The sequence below is a fragment of the Amblyomma americanum genome, chromosome 3 (genome assembly GCF_052857255.1).
Source record: "Amblyomma americanum isolate KBUSLIRL-KWMA chromosome 3, ASM5285725v1, whole genome shotgun sequence".
In the NCBI taxonomy this organism is placed as follows: Eukaryota; Metazoa; Arthropoda; class Arachnida; order Ixodida; family Ixodidae; genus Amblyomma; species Amblyomma americanum.
The window spans coordinates 200,184,748-200,208,758 of record NC_135499.1 but is presented as its reverse complement, the minus strand read 5'-3'; the positions used below and the strand labels follow the sequence as shown (position 1 = coordinate 200,208,758).

The 24,011-nt window shown below is 47.2% G+C and overlaps 1 protein-coding gene and 1 non-coding gene across 3 annotated transcripts in view; one reads left to right on the top strand and one right to left on the bottom strand.

Annotated features, from left to right (window-relative positions):
• Positions 1-24,011, top strand: part of LOC144125874 (uncharacterized) — a 131,866-nt gene that overhangs the window by 63,220 nt on the left and 44,635 nt on the right. The gene's annotated exons all lie outside the window — the stretch shown is intronic.
• TRNAG-ACC (transfer RNA glycine (anticodon ACC)) lies at positions 1,764-1,835 on the bottom strand. The gene has a single exon. It is a non-coding gene; the product is annotated as a tRNA-Gly (tRNA).

Genomic DNA, 24,011 nt, shown 5'->3' with positions numbered 1-24,011 from the left:
GGTGGTTTTCTGAGGTCCCCTTCAGGAAACGTCTTTGGGGAGCTAATTATCGAGCAGCGCTTAATTAGGAACTTCATCAAAGCTAACCGCTTTCATTACAAAAGAAAGGAGATAAGCAAAGGGAAGCCGTTAAGCGCGAGAGGTTGTTTCCAAGAAGAGGTGGCTAATGCGGTCTACTAAACTACCACAGTGCAACACTGCGGTTTCTCTTCTATGATAGACTTGTGAATAAAGACCGCTATAATACTTACCCCTCCCTTATTTTCTTAAAGATTGGTTATGAAGAAATGAAAGGCGCAGTTAATGTCTCACTTCTTGGCGACACCTTAACCACGCCATGAGGGAAGGGAAGGAGGTGGGAGTGAAAGGAGGTGAGAAAGAGGTGCCGTAGTGGAGGGCTCCGAAATAATTTCGACCACCTGGGGATCTTAAACGTGCACTGACATCGCACAGCACACGGGCGCTTTTTCGTTGTGCCCCCATCGAAACCCGGGTCCCGAGATCGGGTTCGAACCCGGAAACTCCGGATCAGTAGCCAATCGCCCTATACACTGAGCTTCGTAGCCAGTCGTAAATAACTTAAACTAAGTAACATGAAAAAAATCATGGCCCAACGGAAGTCGTCGATAGACTGACTCGTGTTCATGAGCATGGTCAGCAGAATTGAAACGGGATGAAGAGTCGGTCCCTTCTCCTGTATACATCTTTTTAAAGCTGCCCATTTCAGTATAGGTTTTATATGTTCATTAACGAATACACTTTTTTAAAGTGAAATATAAAAATATAAACAAAAATTAAACATGAAATAAACAAATAACTGGATCAACTCGTAGTCCTACCCCTCCTCCAATAAAAATAAATGTTCCGGAGTCCATGTTTATTTCCTTTTATCTGTTAATGACCTAGACGCGCGCTCTGTGTCTTTGGAGAGAGCCACAGAGTTCATTTAAGAGTTTAATAAAACTTTTCTTTGTCCAAAAAGGTTTGCTGATGCGGTAGGGGGAGTCCCTATCCCAGGATTTCATTCTAATGCCTTCAGCGTCAATCGCTTCGTAAGGCGATCCGGTGCAGCATTCGCAGAACAACAAGGCTCGTGTCTCCAGCCACATTGAGACTGGTTTCATCGCAATCCCAATAGCATAAATCTCAAAATCATTAACGCATACGCACAACGGAAAATTTGCACGCCTAGTTCAGAAGCAGAGGATAGGGAACAACTGATGCAATATGCCCTGTCTGCCTTAGATTATCTGCGCTCTGCATGCAATAGTGTTTATACCTTGACGCAAAAATAATAGCTAAAATGTTGACGGATGGATCAGACAATCTGATGCGAACAGGCTGCGTAAGCAGTGCCGCTTTTTTTTTAGTTGATGCTTTTACGATTAAATGTTTTCTAAATGATGAAAAGCCTCGTGCAATATAGAACAAACCAGTGCCATAATAATAATAATAATAATAATAATAATAATAATAATAATAATAATAATAATAATAATAATAATAATAATAATAATAATAATAATAATAATAATAATTGGTTTTGGGGGAAAGGAAATGGCGCAGTATCTGTCTCATATATCGTTGGACACCTGAACTGCGCCGTAAGGGAAGGGATAAAGGAGGGAGTGAAAGAATAAAGGAAGAAGAGGTGCCGTAGTGGAGGGCTCCGGAATAATTTCGACCACCTGGGGATCTTTAACGTGCACTGACATCGCACAGCACACGGGCGCCTTAGCGTTTTTCCTCCATAAAAACGCAGCCGCCGCGGTCGGGTCCGAACCCGGGTACTCCGGATCGGTAGTCCAGCGCCCTAACCACTGAGCCACCGCGGCGCCATACATTGTTACATGGTGCGGATGGAACGCGAGAGATGCATATGTAATCTGCCACGCGAATAAATTCGTAAACTCTAAGCACCAAGGAAATGAACGCATTTATAACTTTTTGTTCCGGCCACATTTCAAAAGTGGTAGAAACGACTTAGTAGATCTAAGTTTTCGGCACGCAAGCGCAAAAATACTGAAACGCGGAACGTGTTTCATGCTTCCAACTACTCTTTTTTAAATTCTTAATTTTCCCCCACCATTTTTTTGTTACTTTCAGTGTAGGCCGGTGAGACATTCATTCCTTCATTAAACCTGACAGCTTTTCAAGAAACAGTGGCTGATAAATTTTGGGCCAGTCTTTAAGGAGCCGGCGCCACCTTTTTCGATCGAGTCATAAGGATAAACTTGCAAAACGTAAGACTAAAGTAAGCATTTTCGTTCCAAAATGACTATTCACTCAAATTCGCGAAGTATTAGAAGCAGATCAGATAGACGCACAGTAAAAAGTGTCCCTATTTCAGTGCCCACTTTTCGCTACTGCTCTTAGCTGTCACCACTTTGTAAGCTTAAAACATTCCGTGCTTAAAAGTGGCTTCACAGCATATTCATCAACTGCGTAGCCTTGTGCGTAACTTAACCGCAATGTTCCGACATACCAAAACTGGCCGGAGCGGCGAGATGACCCGCTCCGGGTGCATCGCAAGGGGCGGCGCGTGCTGACCGAGGCGCGCACAGCCAACCGCACTCTCGTCACGGTCGGTCTCACCCGCGTGCCGTTCCGGTCGGCGTGCGTAAGCGATTCCTCTGTTTCTTATTCGCGAGCGCGTTTCGCAGCTATCTCTTCTTCTTTTCCCTTTCCCTCCTTCCTTTCGTCTTCTTTCCTCACACATATCTTTCGAGTGAAGTGCCAAAGGGAAGGAAGTCCCTCTCGCAATGACCCGGGATTATCTGGGCCCTTTTCTTGGGCGTTTATTTATCCGATGAGTGGTTTGCACCCACGCTGAGATCAAGGGATCAACGCAACGGGTGACGCCAAAGCAGGCACGGAGGTCCCGACCGTCGCGCCACGCGTGCGCCGGCGAGACAACGACCCTCCCGCATGGCGAAGCGTCGTCCCAGTCCTGGCCGTTACGGCCTGCTCCCACTCGCCACGGCACGCCAAGAGATCACAAAAGTGGGCCGACGCACTGGGCACGGCAAAAAGCAGCAGGGAAGGCGCGGGCCATCGCATGCTGCCCGGCGTCAGGAGCCGAAATCCCGCGCAGCCTTAGCTGGGTCCGGCACGGTGGCGCCGCCTAGCAGTGGCGGGGGGCGCCGAGGTTATAGCCTGGCCACCGCCTTCCCTTCGCGCACGTTTCGCGCGGCGCTGAAGAAGTTGGATTGCGGAGGCTGTGTTGCGTGAGCAAGACGAATAACGTTGACTGCCGGGGCGTGCGATGGGGCATCGACGACGAATGGCAGACGAGCCTGCGGGGCCGTGGGGCCACCGTGGTGGGCGCGATTTCGCGGAAAGACGGCCGCTGGGCGCCGAGGTGCTGTCGTTCAACGCCGCTGTGCAGCGGGCCATAGCGGGAGAGCTGTTGTCCTGGTACGCTTTTTTCGGTAACAACGCGATCTCGCGGCGTGGTAGTGGGATAATGGCGCGCTGGAATGTCCCTTGCGAATAGACGCGAAGATGGTCTTATGCGAAGCCCTCGGCGACAATATGAGTGGGATTCCTGGAAATGCTTGCTGTACATATATATATAACATGAATCGAACCGCAGCCCTAGAGGCTTATCTGTCGTGACTATAACGTATGGACTGCAGAATATTAGATGCAGCATCCTAACGCATTCAGAACTTCTCAGTGCCTGTATTTTCTCTTTCTTTTGGGCACTTTCGTATGTGCTACTTTTGCTTAATGAAAATCGTAAAGGTTAAATGTGTAGTTACAAAAACAATTGAAGTTATCCATCTTTTTTATGCTTGTATATATATATAGGTCGTGGGTTCGGATCCCACCGGCGGCATGGTTGTTTTTTCTGCTGATTTATAAGTAATTTTCTTTAAAAACCAATTGATTAGCATTAGAAATTAGGAAAAAAACATTCCCCTATGCACCATGGTTTCGGTGACTGTTGGCTTCCTTAATATGTTTGTCAAACGAGCCCCTCATTTCATTTGCCTTGTCTGATATATATATATATATATATATTAGAAAGACACACGATTTAAGATGAGGTTGTCAGTTCGACGAATAGACCAACAGCCTTAATCAATGCCTCTGCATGCTTCGATGTGGCCGTATAATTGCACCCAGTACGCAAAACCTCCCGACATAGCCAACAATTCTGGACAAAAACATTTTTGAGCGGGAAACCGTTTATGAACACAAGTTTTGCATATAATGTAAGATTTCGGTATAGCAATCAATATATCCGCAAATCACCCGACGGCAGTCTTGTATTTTTGTTCTATTAATGTTTTTGCTATCGTCAAAAGCGTTCCGCACTGGTTTTCTACGGCAGTCTTAACTGTTCGATGCGGCCGATGGAAACACAATAAAAGAAAGATTTTGCTACATAACAGAAAAATGTACCGTTATTTTCAATGTTTCCATAGCAGTGTCTTACGTTTTTCCAATTTTCAAAATTTTTGTCCAAGAATGTTGGACATGCTCCTTCCTCTCTTGGATAAGTTGGCACCCTTCGTTTAAGTTCTGAATTGTCCCCTGTCGTATGTATTTTCTTTATGAGTTGCAAACACCTGTCTTACACCTGATGACCTGCAAATGGCAAAATCATAAATGCACGTCTTGTTCATAACGTGTATACCATGTCTCACTAGAATGCCACAACGTTGCGGAAACCACACGCGGCGTTGACAAGAAAGGATCTGAGTTCACAAAGCTGTTTTTTTTTTTACGCTGGGCTGTTATGATTAGTGAAGATGCGGATGGAAGTCAGTCACTAATCAATCTTCGGTAACAACAGTTTTAAGAATTCTACCCGTGATTTGCGGATGGCAGGTGCGGCTTCCAAAAAACACTGAGCCGGTGTTCGCTCCGCTCAAGCCTATACTGATGCGGAAATCCAATAAGGCGACATCGTGCGCGAGATTGCACGACGTTTCCATCTCCGAGTTTTGACTGAAGTGTCGTTTTTTAGCTATCTGCCTGTTATTGTTTGTACGCCTGTGCTCCTTTCTCTCTCTCTCTCTTTTTTTGTCGCCTCTGCTCTTTCAATCGGCGGAGATTGCTGCTTATAATGGCACTTCATCCGCCGCGGCGGCTCAGTGCCTCTGGTGCTGTGCGATGTCAGTGCACGAGAAAGAATCCCAGGCGTCTTTATTCCTGTCGTTTATAGCAGTAGCTCACTTATGTTAGCACATTCTAACGCAGGTCTTTTGTGTGTTTTTCCGCCTCCTAGTTGGGCCACATATTCGCCAGCAGTGTCCGATAAAGCAATAAGTTATAAAATAATAAAAAAATTGTCCGCAGCTCTTCACAACGGCTACTTTTTCTCTCTTCCTTCTTTCGCTCAGTTTTTCCTCCATTCCCTCATGGCGCGGTTGAGATGTCCACCGACAGTAGACAGTTGCCGAGCAGAACTAAGTATTTCCTTCGTTTAGAATTAAGTATTCTATTTTATGTGTTAAACGAAGAAAAAAACTGAAAAGTACGCCGAACTGACTCTCTTAAACGAGAAAGGTTAGTATCCTTGACATGTACTACACCTCTAGCTGGCTATAGAGACTACAAGTTACACTCGGTCAGTGGGGAAAACTAACAAAATGGGTAAGCCGACAGCGTGGTACAGAGTGGGACGATTGGACTAACGTAATTAGCTGGTTATAACGCGCACCTGATTTGCCTGTTTGCAAGAATGTAAAAAGCACAATGTGCGAATAAGCCTGAAGCGACCTTCATATTGTGACGATATAGAAGAGTACGAACTGTGCAGTGGCGCGGGCAGGAGTTCTCGCGCCAGGCCGTCCGCCATTAAAATCATTCTGTAGCCATCTGTCATCTCATCTCATTCATCGGCTTGCCGTCACGTAAAAATATTGCTTTCGCTTAATCCTCATCGCCCTATTGGTAGTTATTCTTCGTTGTCATTGCAGGCAGCGCGCATCAAAGCAACAGACGCGGTTGGAAGTTGGAGTCGAATAGAGATCAACGTCAATAACACAGTGCACCTTTGACGCCTTTCACAGTGGCGTGAAGCCCAGCTCACTATAGCTTGGTAATCGGAAAATCGAACGTACCGAGCTCCCAACGTTCCTGTAGTTTCGAATTCCGGTGCGATGCATGCTACAGAGGTTACCGGAAATAAACACGCTAACCGGACGTTTTTTCGCGCGCTACCTATCATTCGTCCAGGAAAAGCGACCGCCATCGCGAGCCAGGAGAGCAAGCTGCCGGGCTAGTTGGTGATGCATGTTGTAAACAAGGAAGCGCAAAATACCGGACGAGGGACACAGTAAGGGACACAAAAACAGGTTCACGAGCGCTACTACCAACTGTTTATTCATGCGGTGGGACGGGGGATATACAGGAACAGAATGTCGAGCATGCGCGTGGAAAAGGCACAAAAGCCGCACATCAGTCATGCGCACAAGTTAATAAAAAAAATTCATCGGAATGTACCTTTTTAGATTCTTTTTTGATTAACTTGTGCGCATGACTGATGTGCGGTTTTTGTGCCTTTTCCACGCGCATGCTCGACATTCTGTTCATATATCCCCTGTCCCACCGCATGAATAAACAGTTGGTAGTAGCGCTCGTGAACCTGTTTTTGTGTCCCTTACTCTGGTCCCTCGTCCGGTATTTTGCGCTTCCTAGTTTACAACATCGCGAGCCAGCCGGCTAAATTCCACGCAGCTCGAATTTTCGTTAGCGGGGCCGATTTGCATAAGAATTTAGGTTTTTAATTCGAAAGCATTATTAGTCATATTACGAGAAAAGCTGGCGGCGCGCGTGTGTGTGTACGCGAAGATGGCACAGAAAATCCCGACGATGGCAAGAAAAAAATGGTGACGTCATCAAACGGCCGTATGAAACCCACAGCAAGCCGAGCACCGCCACTTCAGACAAATCCTATACATGTCGTTCGTCTATATATACTCGTCACTGGCCGACCTCCATGTGGCGCCAGTTTTTCCGACATTCGTGCCAAAATTGTGAATCAACCGTTTGTCGTACAGCGTTCCGGGTGGTGTCATACGTCTCACGTCCATGGCATGTAAACTCGGCCAACTTCATTACCGTGCAGCGAGAGGGTACGAACGTTTGCGGTATGGTACGCAACCAATATGCAAACACAAACTCGTAGAAAATAACGTTAATGCATGTACAAACATTGCGCGTAAACAATGCACCCAGGGACAGCAATGTTTTCGCATTCCTACACGTAAGCAGTCCTAAGTGTCTCCGCCGATTATTTTTTTTTTTTTACATGGAGCTGCATGCATCCTTGCGAAAGCGGGCACTGATAGGGGTGCGCACAACCCACGGCTCGACTTCGCATTTTCGATGGTCATTTTCGTTAAAAAAGGTCCATTTATACAAGGCAGCATCGAGCGCTACGCTATAACGATTTCGGCCTAACGTCTCCGAAATGCCAGCTGCCAGTACAAAAAGGCTTAACCGGCATGTCGTGATGGCATTCACGCTGGGGCATTCACGTCTTGTGTTTTAGGTTTCTAATGTGATTGTGAAGCGAATGCCATTTCGAGGCTCGACTTTCGGGAAAAATTGCTCGCGTTCGAATCAAGCAAATACAGTAAAAGTAGCGCGGTTGGGCGTTTTAAAGCATCGCGTCGCGAAGTAGAGTTTTCCTCGCCAAGCGTCGTCTGCTATATAGTGTAACGTCGGCTGCTCACAGGCTGTTATCACCAGCCTAGGGCCGTTACTTGGTTAAGAGGGATTTTCCACTGCATTTAACGACGCTTACCACATCTCGAGTCGTCACAAGCCCCATCAAAGCGAAAACATAGAGGTCACAAAACAGCGTTATGCCCTAGATTAGGTTCGAAAGGCCGTGTAACGAAAACAGGGAAGGAAATGGAAATCGTAACTGACCTGAAGCACGCCGATACCTTGATTTGTTCGGCCAAAGGTGCGGAGGGAAGGCCGGAAATGTGTGCGGCGCAATCAGTCGCAAATAACGGAGGTATCGGATATCGCGTGTTCGCTCGGCCGAAGTTCGGGCAGCAGCACGTCACCAACAATTCTCAGTCGGAGCTGTTTCGACGTTCGCCTCGTTTCGCTGCCGAAAAAGAGGTGGTAGCGTTTGTCGGAAAGGTCAGAGACGACTGGGGCGTGGGTTCGCTGACACTGGCGCTATTTTTTTTTTCTTTTCTGGATGCTATCGAAAACAGTGTGGAAGAGCGTTAAAGGAACCGTTCACCAAAAAATCCGGTGCCGGCGTTGTCGGTGTCGGCGTTAGCGTAGTGAGCGAAAAATCACGAACATGGATCTGACAGGTGGTCCCCAGAGAGCAACCTAGGAGGCAGGTGGGCCACCTAGGTCATGTTGCCTTGAGGCGTCATCACAACCTGCCCGCCGTGGCAGGTGGCAGTTAAATTAATTATTGATCGCTCGGGAGGAGCAACCTGGGCAGCACAAGGCCCACAGCTGGGAGCACCTGCCATCGCAGGTCAGTGGAGCATCGCTTGACCGCCGCACCACTGCACCAAGACAGGTATGAAGAGTTCCAGAGATCTATTAATGTAAAGCAGAGGATGACCTTCTGCATATATGGTAATTAACCCATTAACGCTATCGCCGCTTAAGTGTCCCCTCCAATATTTGTCGTTGGTTTGTGTTGCATTGCCTTCTTTGTTGTAATTGCCGAGCATTGAAGAAGGCGGGAAGATCGGAGAGTTGCTGGGACCTAACTGGCATGAAAATAACGGAACGCGTGCGAGTGACAGAGAGAGTTATGGTAGTGACGTGGTCTGGTCTAGTCTTGTCGGAACTAAGTGTTCATCCGGTGAAGGCTCAACGCTGGCTGACAGACGTTCGGCTTGGTGCCTACTCTGGTGGGTTTTTAATTGCACTCTTAGCGAGTTTGTATTATCTACCTTTACTGGTTTGAACGGCATGAACGTTGCAAACACTGTGAAATAAATTACATTGCTTCAAGAGGACCTGATCGCTGTTCTGCAACATGTCACCGGGTCAATGAGCTACAGTGGGACCATCATTTGCACGCCACTAGCGAGTGCCAGTGGCAGTAATAAAATTAATTCCCTGACTTTCACGACGCTTCAGATGCAGTTCCACCGGACCTCTGCTGCTGCCATCGTGTGATGGTCAGGTTCCGCTTCCTTCTAGATTCCTGCTGCGCTAACCTTTTCTTTGCGTTCCAAACATCATTCGGGGAAAAAATGAACTGCTTTCATAATTCCTTCCTGGTGTGGTAAAGTTAGCAGCTTATCGCAAGCAAGAGATGCGCAATCATTTACAACAAGGTAAATTGATTCCTGCACGAAGACGACTATGGTAGGGCACAACTCAAGAGCATAACGGCAAATGCCCCTCAAGAGGCCACCTCCAGCCATTGACGTCGATCGACCGATTCTCGTGATGGTGCGGTTAATCCCCTCAGGCCCACTGCCAGCCACGTGCGGTGTCGCACTAGCACGTAATGGGATTAACGGTGACGTCACTAAAATCGGTCGACGCCATTGGCTGGAAGGACTCCTTTGAGGGGCACTTGCCGCTTCGTTTTCGTGTCATATTCGATTACAGTACAAAGGCGTGGTCTCCCGTGCCTAAGTGTGGCAAGCGTATAAGCGTGCAACTGTTTTTTATTTGATTTTTGTGTGACCATATACTCGGGAATAAACTTGCGCATACATAGAAACCAGATTTCATTCGAAAATAAACACCAAAAAAGTTTCACCGAATTTTCAAAAATTGAAATCCGCGAAGTCCAACACCTATTTTAACCAATTCTCATCCCCTAGTTTTGCGACGTTACGGCGAAAAGTACGGCATGGGAAAGGAAAATAGCGTGTGGAGCGCCGCAGCTGCCGCAGCGGTTGGAGAGGCGCCCTCCGTGTTCGACCCCTTCCTACCAAAATGGACAGAGAGAACCACAATGGACGGCGTCAGACGCGGGCGAATGCCCTGCACCGCCGTTATGGCTCCAAACACAGCGTTTTCTATGTAGACGTTGCGGGCCGACATCATTCCAGGGGAGGATGGTACACGGCCGCAGTCGTTCACGAGGGAAGACAGGTGAACGGCCTCACTTTGAAGGCACTTAGCACAACCCACGCGGAGGGGGTAGCAATCGCCCTAGTCGCCTCCCAGGCTCAATCTAAATTCATCATATCCGACTCGCGAGGGGCTTGCCAGAATTATGAACTGGGCTGGATAACGCCAACGGCGCAACGAACACTTCGGAGAGCAGCTCGGGATCAGGACCCCACGACCTAATTTCTCATTTGGACTCCAGGCCACCAGTGCCTACCAGGTAATGAGGCCGCCAACTCGGTCGCCCGCGCACTCACTAACCGGGTCCACGACGTAGACCCTACCGATCTGGACCAGGACACCTATCCTCTGTTAACTTTCAAAGATATCTCCGCTTATTACCGGGACTCGCACCGTCAGTACCCGGCTCCTCTCAAGGGGCTAGGGAAAGCGGACGAGAGAATACTGCTTAGACTTTTTACTAACACTCTACTGTGCTCGACAGTCCTCGAACATTTCGACACTTCTTTCTCTGGCCTCTGCTCTTTCTGTGGGGAGGTGGCTGACACGTTCCACATTGTCTGGGCATGCCAACACACAATCCTTCTCTTCCGCCCCTAACCCCTTCCCCTACCCGAGAGGACTGGAAGGCGGCCCTGCTCAGCTGCCTGGACCTACCGTCCCAACAAGCCCTAGTTCAGCGAGCTCGACTGGCGGCCCAGACCAGTGGGGTCCCTGAATAAGGGACTCCACCTAGTACTGTAAGGAGAGCGGCCCACTAGGGATTGCTCCCCACACAACCTCTCTGCAATTTTCAAATAAATGCTTTCACCGCCACCAGCCGCAGCAGTGAGCGCTGAGAGGGAAAAGCACAGCACGGAGGGCGAGGGATGCGGCAGTTAAGCGGCAGTTGTATTGGGGCGCCCCGTAGTGGTGTGAGAAAGAGCCACGCTAGTGAGAGCAAGGCGCGGAGAGGAAGGGTGCAGCTGCTGAAAACAAAAGTATTGAAGACTGACGAGCTTGTCTTACATTTTTCTCGGAATACGGGCTGTTCAGTTTCATTTACAATTAAGTGCCCACTTTTAGGGCAACTTTATTGATCAATGCGCAAAAGCCTTTCTCTGGAGATCATAAATAGATTTGCTTTATATACTAGCTGAACCATACCATATTTTCACGCAGCCATCATACTCGGTTCGGTGGATGCGTCAATTGATGCAACACGCTAAAATTGAAGCGGATGAGTTGTTAACGGAGCGCGATTTGAAACCAGGACGAAGGAAGACCGAGGAGGCCGAGGGAAACAAGCTTCTTTTCTTTACTTATATTTCCACGTCGTCGTCTTTCAAACGCCATCTGTACGTGCGAGGGATAGTGACTTCGTTGGTGCCATTCGACAAGCCTGTGCACTTGCCATTCCTTCATGCGGTCGCAGAAACCGAGAAAGCGACGACTTTCTTTCTTTTTTTTTGCCGTAGTCTGAATGGGAAATTTTGAGGCCATGAATGAACTTCTGCATTGAAAACAGCTTTAGTTTAGCTATACCGTGATAGCTGCGACACGGCTTTCACGTTAAACCAGCGGTTGCTCAATTAAGACGTCAAATTGGCCCGTTTGATACTAATCAGTGGTGGACTCTGCAGCTTAGCCCAGGCAAAAACATGTGTGCTAAGCCGCTAGCATGCTAAGTGTGCGCTCAGTCTCTGGCACACCCTTGACAACATTTCTTACCGTTGTAGCCACCGCGGTGGCTGGGTGGTTATGGCGCTCGGCTGCTGGCCCGAAAGACGCGGGTTCGATCCCGGCCGCGGCGGTCGAATTTCGATGGAGGCGAAATTCTAGAGGCCCGTGTACTGTGCGATGTCAGTGCACGTTAAAGAACCTCAGGTCGTCGAAATTTCCGGAGCTCTTCACTACGGCGTCTCTCATAGCCTGAGTCGATTTGGGACGTTAAACCCCCATAAACCAAACCAAACAATTTCTTACCGTTGTACTTCCACGAGTAGTTCTCAGTGACCATGTGTGCTGCTACGCAGTGCAACTCAGTCGTACGCATTATGTGAAGTAGACTGCGCGTTTCACTTACCGCGTTGCCAACACGTTGTCACCTCAAAAGACGACGTTATTGATACTGTAGGATCCATGAAAAGCATGCTAACATAATTTCCTTCTTGAATGCCGTGTCCTCGGCAGGGGCTTCAGTTAGACGGAAACCAATACATTTCTCACCCTCGTTTCTTGCAGTTTGCTCCAACCTGGCCTCACTTACTAGCCCTCGAATTCACCGCACTTCAACACAGCTGTCCGCTACACGCGATAAAAAATTTCACTGCCCGACGTGATTCTATTTTATATTCCAGCCTGCTCTTGGGCTTCACTCTCTTTATCGGTTGATCATATTTAATAGCACGCAGTCTCGTACTGAGAAAGTCTTCCGATTGAATTCGTGAAGAAAAAACGCGCAGTGGCAATGTCAAGCCCCCGCATCACGTTTCGTAATAAGCTCCAAGGGAATAAAATCACTCACGAGCGGAGAAGTTCGGAAGGTGCCAACTCGTCTCACGTAGGCGCACGTGTTTCTCACAGAAGCAATGCAGAACACTCAAAGAACTGTCAGCGTGGGATGAATAAACTCCAGTGCAAGCCAAACCCTGCTTTATGGCGCCTTACATAACAGCGAACAAAGCAGGGTCGAGTTTCATGCGGTGCGGTTTGCCGGAAGAGTTTTATAACCAGGGTTCTGAGGATTTACGCTGTCTCTTTGTGTTGGGTGGGGGGCCTCAGTCGGCGAATCGGTCTTTCACGACGCTGGCAGCTGAATAGACCTTAACTTCGACATTTACGTTCAGTACATAGTCCACTGTGTCGCCAAGATATAAGGTAAACTTGATTGTAACTCGCGTTATTCTGTTCAGGAACGCGAATAAATGTTCGCGGGTCAAGGACTTTTGTTAGCCCTCGCGTGAAAGTGCGGAACGCAAATGAAGCAACTGGTTTGTGTAATTTGTTAGGTACGCTAACGTTTCAGTAAGCTCATGAACATGATGGCCTTTTGAAACACTTGCACAGGTTCGCAATTTCGGCTTTCAGTTTTCTTAATTGAGAAGCGAGGGTGTTATGGAGTTTCGTGCCGCCGACCAGCTTTTCCCAAGTATATTTAATGCGAAGCTGTTTTTATGGCAATCAAGCGAGCTCGTTGCGGGCTTTGCGAACGGCAGTAGTCCCACTCCGTGCCGAAACTATTTGCACCCTAACAATTATGACTTGGGGTAACGGCTCAGGCGATGCTTGCTACGAATGCATTTCTGGGATTTTTTTAGATTGAATTAAGTGCGTGTATCATAAATAATGCCGCAATCAAGTCATGCATTTCTTATTCACGAATAGAGAGCGCGTCTACATAATGTATACTAAAACAATAGGCCTACCGTTAGAGCACCTCAGCTTTTCCGGTCTACCCGCAAACCTGACGTCGACAGATGAACGGATGTGCTATTATGTGTTTGTACCACCAGATATTAAATATTCGCAGGCTAAAGAGCATGCGCACACACCCGCATGCTTAAATACTTATATAAATAAAGTGCATACAATGTGTTTTGTGTGCGTTCTGGTTTATAAATCTTCGAATCAGTTTCTTCAGTGTCTTCCCTCGTGACCTTTTTCGTGTTCCCACTCATCCTCCTCCACTTAATACTAAAATTAAAAATTATTAAAAATTAGTTAACCAGCTTACTACTTAAGACGATTCACCGATTTTCTAATGTCCGCCAGCACCGGTAATACTATGCCGCAAAAGCCTTTTTTTTTTACCCCAGAAAGCCTATTTTTGAAAAAATTTGGTAGTGTTCCCTGAAGCACCTGGTGTAGGGATGAACGCGCGGCTTGCTTTGGGAGGGCGGGTACCACGGCTGCCATGAACTGAAGCGCCCGAGAATGTTGATCGATCGAGCGGTGCGGAAACATGCCGAAGCCGAGTTCGATCTCAGCCCGGTTCCCGCCCACACCACCGCCGGGGTACGGGCAATAGGCTCACCGGTGTGGCTGCTCAGTAAGCGAAGAATTGGAAGACGTACATACACCGTGCTGCGCTGCGCCATGCATAACAGCGTGGTAGGCCTTGGGTTAATGAGCAGTAGAGCGGCTGAACCTCAATATCGCTGTTTTAAGTTATTCTACATTGTTGAACATCCCTGATTGCATCTCGAAATAAAGGTCTCCAACGAACGCGTACAAAAAAAAAGAAAAATATATTTAGGAAGTAAGTACCTGCAACCTAAAATACTTCATAGCGTGCCCTGCGATAGTTTCTCGATACAAACGTTTTGACTGCTGCACAGATTCGTTAAATTCACCGGATACTTCAAAACTGACGTGCATACATACCCAAAATTTCTGGACAAAGGCAATTTTTAAATGAGTTTATGAGCTCATTTTTTTCCCGAATTTTGTAAGGTTTCACTATAAGAATCAATATATCCGCAGATCTCCTGTTGTCAGGCCTGCATTTTCTTGCTATTAACGTTTTGCTACCATCAGAAACGTTCCCCATTGGTTTCCTATTGAAATCTTAACTGTTCGATGCAAGAGATTGAAAAACTTTAAAAGAAAAATTTTGCTACATATCGGAAGAATGGACTACTACTTTCAACATTTCTATACCAGTATCTTACAGTTTCCCAACTGGCAATTTTTTTTTGCCCAAGAATGTTGGACATGCGCATCCTGAGCGCTAACATTTTTTTTATCGTTGTTCATTCGAAAAGAAAGCAATTTTTCTGTTTTACTTACTTTTTGTGTTTTATCTCTCAATAGAAAGTCGTCGATACTACGGGGACTGTGCGCGTTATATATCTACATCTCAGTGTCCCAACCAGAATATGACGCGTAAGCAAAAAAAGGCTATGAAAATTTCCTCCGCAGAAAGAAGAAGCTTCTCCACGCGCCGAAAGTGTTTGATAACGCGCCAACTTTCTCCCCAAGGCTCCTGCATAGAGGTCTCGTGCCGATAATGCGCCTACTTTGCGAAAAAGCTGTGCGGGGGTTATTTGAAGCAAGGGACGTGTTTTGGACAGCTCGGAGAACGTGCTGCAGGCGCGACGCCCTCTGTGAGAGACGCTATAAATAACGCTCTCGCACACCGCGGGACGGATGGACTGCGCATTGAGAAAAACGCTTCATCCGTTGTTCTTTTTTCATAGTCGACTATTCTGAGAATGCATTAGCAGAGCCATCGCAGCGCATTCAGGGGTTATCTACTGTTTTTGACACGAATCAAGCTTATGAAACCAACATTAGACGCCATACATTTCTTTTCATGTGGAATAGATAAATTTATTTTGTGGCAAGAATTAAACCCGGGCATAAATTCAAAACCCATCAGCCTATCATAACCAGCATGCACTCTGAAGAGAAGAAAAAAAAACGGCTCATGTTGTTACAAGTGAATGGGTTCAGGCTGCAGCTGGGACGCATGGAACGTGGGCCACTAGAAGCGGCCATAATATTTATTGGACGTGGCACAGCAGGAACAGCGGCCCAGCTCCCCGGGAGTAGACGACGCGGTGGAGGCAGGGGCTTGCGAGGGAGGTAGATTGCTGTGACTTAGTGCGCGTGGACAGGACCAGTGGGTATGTGTGCTGTGAGCATTAGCGCAACATACCTGACAGCGGCGCTGTTGTAGAGGCACCGAGGAAAGGTAATTCGTAGCGATAAGAGCCTCATATATCGACCAGGAATACGTCATTAACACATAACAGACTACGTCTCTGCCACCTCCCACTCCCTCGTTTCCCTGCATCTCGTTTGCCGCAAATCTACTTACAAAGTTTATTTCCTTCCATGCCTTCTGAAGGAGTGGTGATGCCGGCGAAGCCCGCGATGCTGTTCTTTTTCATCACCATCATAATCATCAGTTATTTATTCATCCGTAGGCCCCTGCTGAGGTATTGCATAAGGGGTGGAGGTGCCGGGAACGGATGGTAATCACGGGTCACAAAAATAAAGCCATTGATTATAAACTGCAAACGCAAGTAAACTCAGTTTTAAAATCACATGGAAATGAACATGTCAATAACTATGTAAATAAGAGGGTTTGATACAAGAACTATGGAGAGAAATAGGGTATAAATAACAGTTTTATGGGGTTTATTTCATTGACACTACCGTCAGGCAGTACGTTGCACTCCGCTGTGGCAGTTCGCCTGACAAATTACAGCACTTGAAAAGACGATGACCCCCCCGTCAAGAAATTTTGCATAGGAAAGCCATGCTGAACCCCATTTCTTTCACACCAAAAACTGTTATAGCCTTGGTTTACCCATATCATCCGCATTGTACAGTGGGATCTACAGCGTCAGCTATAGGACCTTAACCCCCCCCCCCCCCCCCCCCATCAACCACCCGCTTCAAGACGAACTAATGAATTCCTCCCTGTACTCAGTTCTTAATACCGTGACACTCGCTATGCGTGTAATATGAGCCAGATGGCGAACGAGCTTTTGTGCAAAAATAGTAGTGTTAATCAGTTCTTTATGCCATAAAGGCAGCTTTCCGACAGCAATAGCAGGGACGCCTTCTCGAGAAGTGCTCTACGTGACAACCTAAAATGTCAGCGAGTCATTTAACCATTTCATCTGGGAAAGCCTTTAAAGGAATAACTTCCAACGAAACCTCATCTCAGAATTACCATCTTAGACGCAGCCACATTCAGTGAAGGTACGATGGCCCGAGTTAACGTCCTGTCCTATTCCCGGGGACATAAAAAGACATTTGGGGTATTCCTGGGACCCGCCGCGGTGGCTCAGTGGTTAGGGTGCTCGACTACTGATCCGGAGTTCCCGGGTTCGAACCCGACCGCGGTGGCTGCGTTTTTATGGAGGAAAAACGCTAAGGCGCCCGTGTGCTGTGCGATGTGAGTGCACGTTAAAGATCCCCAGGTGGTTGAAATTATTCCGGAGCCCTCCACTACGGCACCTAATTCTTCCTTTCTTCTTTCACTCCCTCTCTTATCCCTTCCCTTACGGCGCGGTTCAGGTGTCCAACGATATATGAGACAGATACTGCGCCATTTCCTTTCCCCAAAAAACCAATTATTATTCCTGGGGTGCTGCATAGTGATATGGTTGCGTGAGCTGTGGTAGCAAGCCGCTACTATCACTTGCCAATTTATTCTGCCAGCATTGTGAATTTATGCGCCATTTTGGGAAAGCATGCACAAGTAACGAAGGTTCAGAATTAGAAACAAAACAAAGATATACCGACTAGAGTTCTCCTTGGTCGGCACCGACGAGAAAAATTGCTGTGCTCTACTAAGCATTAGTGTACAAAGAAGACCTTTAGTGTGATCAAGCTTCGAATAAAATGCTATGTTCGTCATTTCAGTAATGAAAACTAGACCTAATCAAAGCAATTTTATTTGAACACTTTCGTAGACGTATGATCATGTCATATTGAAAGCCTGAAGGACACGGTGGATAAATTCGAGCCGAGGAAGCAGCAGTTTACCGTACAGGAGAGGCAGTAGACGACCGAGTTGAGATTTGTTGCACATGTTCCAGAGGTAGAGCTAAAACTTCTTGATTAAAAACGGAGTCCAATGTAGTGACATCAGGATAGCTCGAACCAGAGCCGGTTCTGACTTGGACGTCCTCGACCACAGCTTTCTTGTTTGTGTGTCGACGATAGGGCGGTAGAGTTCGCCCACAAAACTGGGCGGTGTGCACGGGGTGGGCGAGGCAGGGAGTGGGCGAGACTGGTGTAACTCCGTGAGCAGTCACAGACTGGTTGAATATTATCGGGGTATCTGGCGTAGAATTCGCAGTGGGCGTAGCCGGGGGTGTCTTGGATGTAGCAGTGAACGTAATTGTCAGTGAGAAGGAAGTGAGTTTGAGCGCCTCACCAGTACATGCTGTCCCAAAGTGAGATGGAAGGCCGCGTATCCGTTTTGAGCCATCGGTTCCTGCGTATGGTATCGCGCTGATCCCAGGAAGTTTCAGTGTGCTTGAAGGCCATAATCGTCGGGTCGAGGGTGGAGTAAACCTCGTAGAGAGTCGCCACTCAATTCATTTCCTGAAGCTGCGCAGTGACCTGGAGTTCGCTTGATAGTAACCATGCTGTGCGCATGAGTTCGAAAATGCTGGGGGGTTACATTACGGAACTACGTCCTTTCAGCGCTGGTTTGTGTGTCTTGTCTCTTTCTTGGTCTGTGTGTTTGCGCTGTTCAACCACCATTATGAATCAACACCAACTAGCCCAATCTGCAGTCCTTTTAGTGGCATTTCACCGTTTATTTTGAATACCAAGGTATCTGTACTTACACTGAAGAACAGTCAAAAGAGCACCTAGCAGATGCAACAGTGTGTTCATTTTGATCGCCTTGGTGGGGAAGTAGAAGAGTTGGAATTGTTTTCTGAAGGGAACAATAAATACATCTGCAGAGCCAGCTCTGGAAGAAACTGCTAGCGGGCGTGGAAAAATAGTTAGAGAGAAGGAAGGGGGGGGGGGGGGGGATAGCTCTCGCCTTTGCTTACTGCTGCCTACAGTGAACAAGGGCGAAGTATTGATAAGAGCGGTTTATGGTGCGCACAATGTTCTGAAATCTGAGAGCGCTGCTGCTCTAAAATTGTGCTACACATTTCGTAACAATTTTGTAAATGGTCCGAGTACACAAATAGGTATATATCAGGGCATAATTCGCAACGTCTTCCCATTCTTATTTTAATGGCACTCAATTACTATGAACCAATATGGCTTCGCTCCGTTCCCTACAGAGTGGCGTCTATATGCAGGGGGATCTTCTGAAAATATTTACAAATTTTAAAATCTGTACAGATTTTTATATTAAAAACTGTGGCAGATAGGTCGGTGCAATTTGTTGAACTGGATTGTACAGCAAGGCGGACATTATATACCTTATATGAATCAATAAGTAAACGAGTAAATAATTAAAATTATACCAATAAACTTTTATTTCTTATATTTAGGGGCAAGGTTATAGTGCGAAATTGATGACCGTAAATATTAACGATGCGCTGTCTCTTTAAATTTTCTTCATCGGCCATATGTTCCGAAATATAGAACTTCAGAAATGCGCATTTGAAAGCTCGTTTAGATGGCTTTCCCGCATTCCATATTAATAAAATGGCGTCTCTACCACGTCATATGCATCAAACACAGACGCAGTTGGTGCCTTTGATGACGTAGAAGAAGTTCACTTGATTTCGGCGACGGTACCACACGCAGCGACGCCATTTTATAATTTTCTCGTTCGCACTGCTTAGTTCAGCAGCCAGCTAATTCCACAATTCCTTGAATGTCTTTGCGCTATACATGGCGCGTTGTCCAGTAATTTCATCCCTCCGCATGAGTTTTTTTTTTTTGAGCCAAAGCTCCACTTCTCGCATGCAAAGCTGAAGGTCAAATGACGCTTGGATTTGACCTCTAACTGGAGGCTCGCCGCAGGTGCGGCTGTGACGTCATGCCACGTGACTTGTCACAGCTGTTACCGCTCGTTCCACCGCTGCGCCGACCGCCGCTACGACCGCTCGCTCTCGCCAGTTGTGTCACGTGACTAACCACGCGATTCGCTGTCGCTGAATTAAGGGCAGCTCTCACCGCCTATGCAGTACCGCCGCTGCGCTACGCCAAAGCTAAACCGTGTCTAACCATGCTTAATCGTGCTTTCGCTCCGTATAACCTGGCTCAGCCGAGTTGAGCCACAGCCAATTATTTTTCTTTTATACATACTTTCCCTTTCTCCAACAATAAGTACCTTCAGTTCGGACACCCGCATGGATTGAATTGTCGGTAGTATGGTTTGTGCAGAGGCCGCCTTTCATGGTGCTTCCGTATGTGGGCGAACAAGCCAAAGACTCGTGAGGCAGTTAATTGTCTGGCTTCCCTGAATCCGCGTACCACTCAATGGGAATAAAGAGAAAAAAAAAGGAACGGACAGGTGCTGGCGCCTGGGAGCCCTTTGATATCGGTGCTGCGTAGGAGAAATGATTAACGCGAATAAAGATTCGCGAAAACGAGTGGACGTTTTCAGACATGCGAAAACGCGCTTCCTAATATAGCCAGAAATCAAACAGAGCCCAACATGCACGTCTCTACCCGTGCGTGATGTCAGCTAGGATAGTAACAAAAATAATTCCAAAGGCACCACCGCATAACAATAGTAAACCCGCACTTTGGCCGACCTCTCCTCCTTTCCTCTCATTAAAATTCTCTCTCTCTCTCTCTCTCTCTCTCTCTCTCTCTCTCTCTCTCTCTCTCTCTCTCTCTCTCTCTCTCTCTCTCCGCACTTTTCCATGCATGCTGCGCCATTGAAATGTACAGCTGCACTCCTGTAAGTACCCGCCGCAGTGGCTCAGTGGTTAGGGCGCTCGGCTACTGATCCGGAGTTCCCGGATTCGAACCCGACCACGGCGGCTGCGTTTTTATGGAAGCAAAACGCTAAGGCGCCCGTGTGCTGTGCGATGTCAGTACACGTTAAAGATCCCCAGGTGGTCGAAATTATTCCGGAGCCCTCCACTGCGACGCCTCCTTTCTTCTTTAATCCCTCCTTTATTCCTTCTTTCTAGGCGCGGTTCAGGTGTCCGCCGATATATGAGACTGATACTGCGCCATTTCTTTTCCCCCAAAACCAATTATTATTATTATTATTATTATTATTATTATTATTATTATTATTATTATTATTATTATTATTATTATTATTATTATTATTATTATTATTATTATTATTATTATTATTATTATTATTATTATTATTATTATCACTCCTGTAAGTCGCCCTAACTTCACTGCAGCCTACGAAAGACTCAAGTTCAGTTCATCCTCATTCCACTTTCGTGTTTGCGGCCAACGGGTCATTGATGACGTAACTTTCGATTCAGCTCTAGTACGCAAACACATACATTGGATACGGGTGTGCAGTGTCGCGTTTGTTCCAGCAACACCCGCTCTCCGTTCTCCGGGTGCCTTGTTTTCTCCGTTGTTACCGGACACTGAGATCCCGAATCGAAACCACGGCAAGGACAACAAGGCCGGCGGAACTCCCGAAGGACATGCGCACAAAAATAACGGTCAAGAATGAAAACAAGGCCACAGAGACAAGCAATTAATGGTTTCAGTGATTGCTGCAGGCTGCACTACGCCTCGCCGATAACCTGCATCATTGTAGAACCTAGGAAGACGAGGTGTCAGCCAATCAGAGGCCGTCACGTTGCTCGCACTAAACAAGTGCACGTCGCTGACCTTCACAGATAAGCTGCGCTGACCTATCACGATGTCCAACAACATGACATATTACGAGTCGATGGCCAATCACAAATCATTCCTGTTCCTGAAGGCCTACAGCTTTGCGAACTCCACCACTGGCTCGTTGGCGCCACTCCAGCTGCCGCAACTGTTCACGGCTGTGGTGAGGTGGAGCGTAGGAGGACGCATTTCGAGCTCGAGAGTTGGTTTCCCAAGACTCTATTACCATCCCATTTCGTTCCGGTCGCAGTTCGATACACTATACCTGCCGGATAAGGACTGCGTGGGAGAGGACAACAGCGTTGACGGCGCTGGCCGTAACGAGGATAAACAGTGTTCCTTGCTCCGCTCGAACTCTTGTTGTCAAATACGGAATTCGATGATTGCGGCTGCGCTATACTATCCGACTGCCGTGCGTGTGAATGTCAGCATTTGCTGAAAATGGGAGAGGCGACAGGAGAGCTTCTATTAGCCAAAGGTACAAGTTCGCTGGCCAGCGTAAGGACATCCTCGCGTGTACTTTTTGTTCTTTTTTTCGAGTCGTGAAACGCATACACATGTCGTCGCAGAAAGAAGTCCCCTGGGTGTGACAGCGGCGCCTAGTGACCAAAATAGGGCGCCTCGGTGCAGCTTCCTGAACGCTGCTTCGAGGCACCCTACAGACCAAGGCGCGTAGGTGCGGCATTCGCCGGGGCTCATTCGACATCACAGATGAGAGTAACAGCGTGGTATAGTTTCATTGCACCCACGGCTGGTCGCAAGAGATCACCACTCGAAGCGATTCATTGTCTATGACGTCATCCTCCATTTGCACCCTCACTCTCTTTGTACTTTTCCTTCCCCCTTCCCCAGTGTGGAGTAGCAGGCCAGGGTCACATTACCGCAGGCCGACCTCTCCACCTTTCCTTCCATTAAATTACTCTCTCTCTCTCTTTCTCCAAGTAGACAAGCTCGCGCCACGGTCTCCGCAGGTGCGACTTGCAGACTTTCTTCAGCGGCGACGAGTGTTCTCTCACGCAAACATGAATCACGGCTTCACGAAGAATGCTTGAATTTGCAATAAACCAAAAACTCAATCAGTTTTGTTGGCGGTGTCTTCGGGAACGTATAGGAGCACTCTTAATCGTCTCTTAATAGTTTAAGCCAGTTAACGGGCATTCCAACCTTCGGGAGTGTACAGAAGGTTTGATTTATTTGATTTAAAGTCTTGGTGTGGGCTAGTCAGTTACTTGTCACGAAAATTTAAGGCCGCGCAAGAAAACTAAACCGACGGAAAAGCACAGAAATAGCAAAACTAGCGTCGTTTCTGTAGTTCTTCGTCCTCTTCGTTTTTTTCGCGCTGCCTAAAGTTTTTATGACAAAAATCTTGCTTTAAGGAAGCAGTTTCAGAGCAGCAATGAAATGTCCAACTATAGCGCGACTTCTAAATAAATAGCTTGATGTTGAACAGCTAAGTGTCGAGAGCGAAGAGCGCAAATCCCAAAGGCTTACCGGGTTGGGGCCACTTGTGCATTCTGACGGTGGCTTGGTTACGCAGGCACGCGGTGCGATGCCGGCGTCCAAAGAACGGGAACCGTCCAGCGTTGCATGTTCATACAGAACGTTCAAGCAGTGGATGTCCTTTCACTTTGCTTTGCTTAACCATTTCACACTCTTTGGTGTAACAGACTTGCACAATGAAGGTGCTGCTAGAAAAATATCGCACTTTATGTGTTCCTTGCGGTACTCTACGACTTTCGAGTCAAAATTTCCGGCACAGCTGTGAAGCATCTGAATATTTGTTAATTTTAATGAACGAACATACTAAGAAATAGGAGCTCTTCAACGCCCGTTAGGTGAGTTTTTTTCTGGCTGGAATCTTCGAGATTTTGGCAATAGCAAATACGACTAAGCATAAAAAGAACGAATTTCAATACAATATTGCAGGGAATTATTTACAGAGGGAGGTGCGCTGCGAGAGTTAAGCAGGCAGCCTGATAAACGAAATCTGCTCACGCACCATAGCCTGCGACAGCATAGTCGACGTTGTCCCAAGGGCTCATAATCACCTCATCGTCCTCCACCTGCTAGAGTACCACTAGAGTACACTGCAATATGACAGTGCGCGTAAGCTGCGGGTCATCGAAAGCGACGCAGCAGGCTTTTTAAAGGCGTGTGATTTTTCCAGAATACTCGGACTTAAAAATTCAGCGACCTGCAAATTCTTATTAAAAAAAACTATAATTCATGACTGCTACGAGACAAACACTTAACAAACTCTGTACTGAAATTCCACTGGAAACCCTGCTGAATATGGCATAGGAAGAAGAAGAGGGGGACGTGTGACCTGGGCCTATTTTAATCTCGCAAAGGCTTCCCTAAGCGGCTCCGTGTTGCCTATCATCCCGGCTACAGCGTATATTACAGCATCTAGGTTTCGGCGACGTGCGTTTTTAAGCACGCAAGACACAACACTTGTAACATTGGCGGATTATCAGCACCTCAGATATTCTTGGAACAGGCAAGTTTGTCGATCTCGGCAGCTTGACGTATCTCTGACGAGGCTGCGGTGCCGTATCCCTCCTCTATAAATTTCTATTTACACAGGTCGGGTTTGGCGCTCTCTCCCTTTGTGCATTTTGTCGTCAGCCTGAATCTGTTGAGCATTTTTGGCTCTATTGTCGCCGATACACCTCTTTGAGAAAAACGTTGCTGGAAGAGCCCTTGCGGCCCCTTGGCCTTAGTTTAAGCAG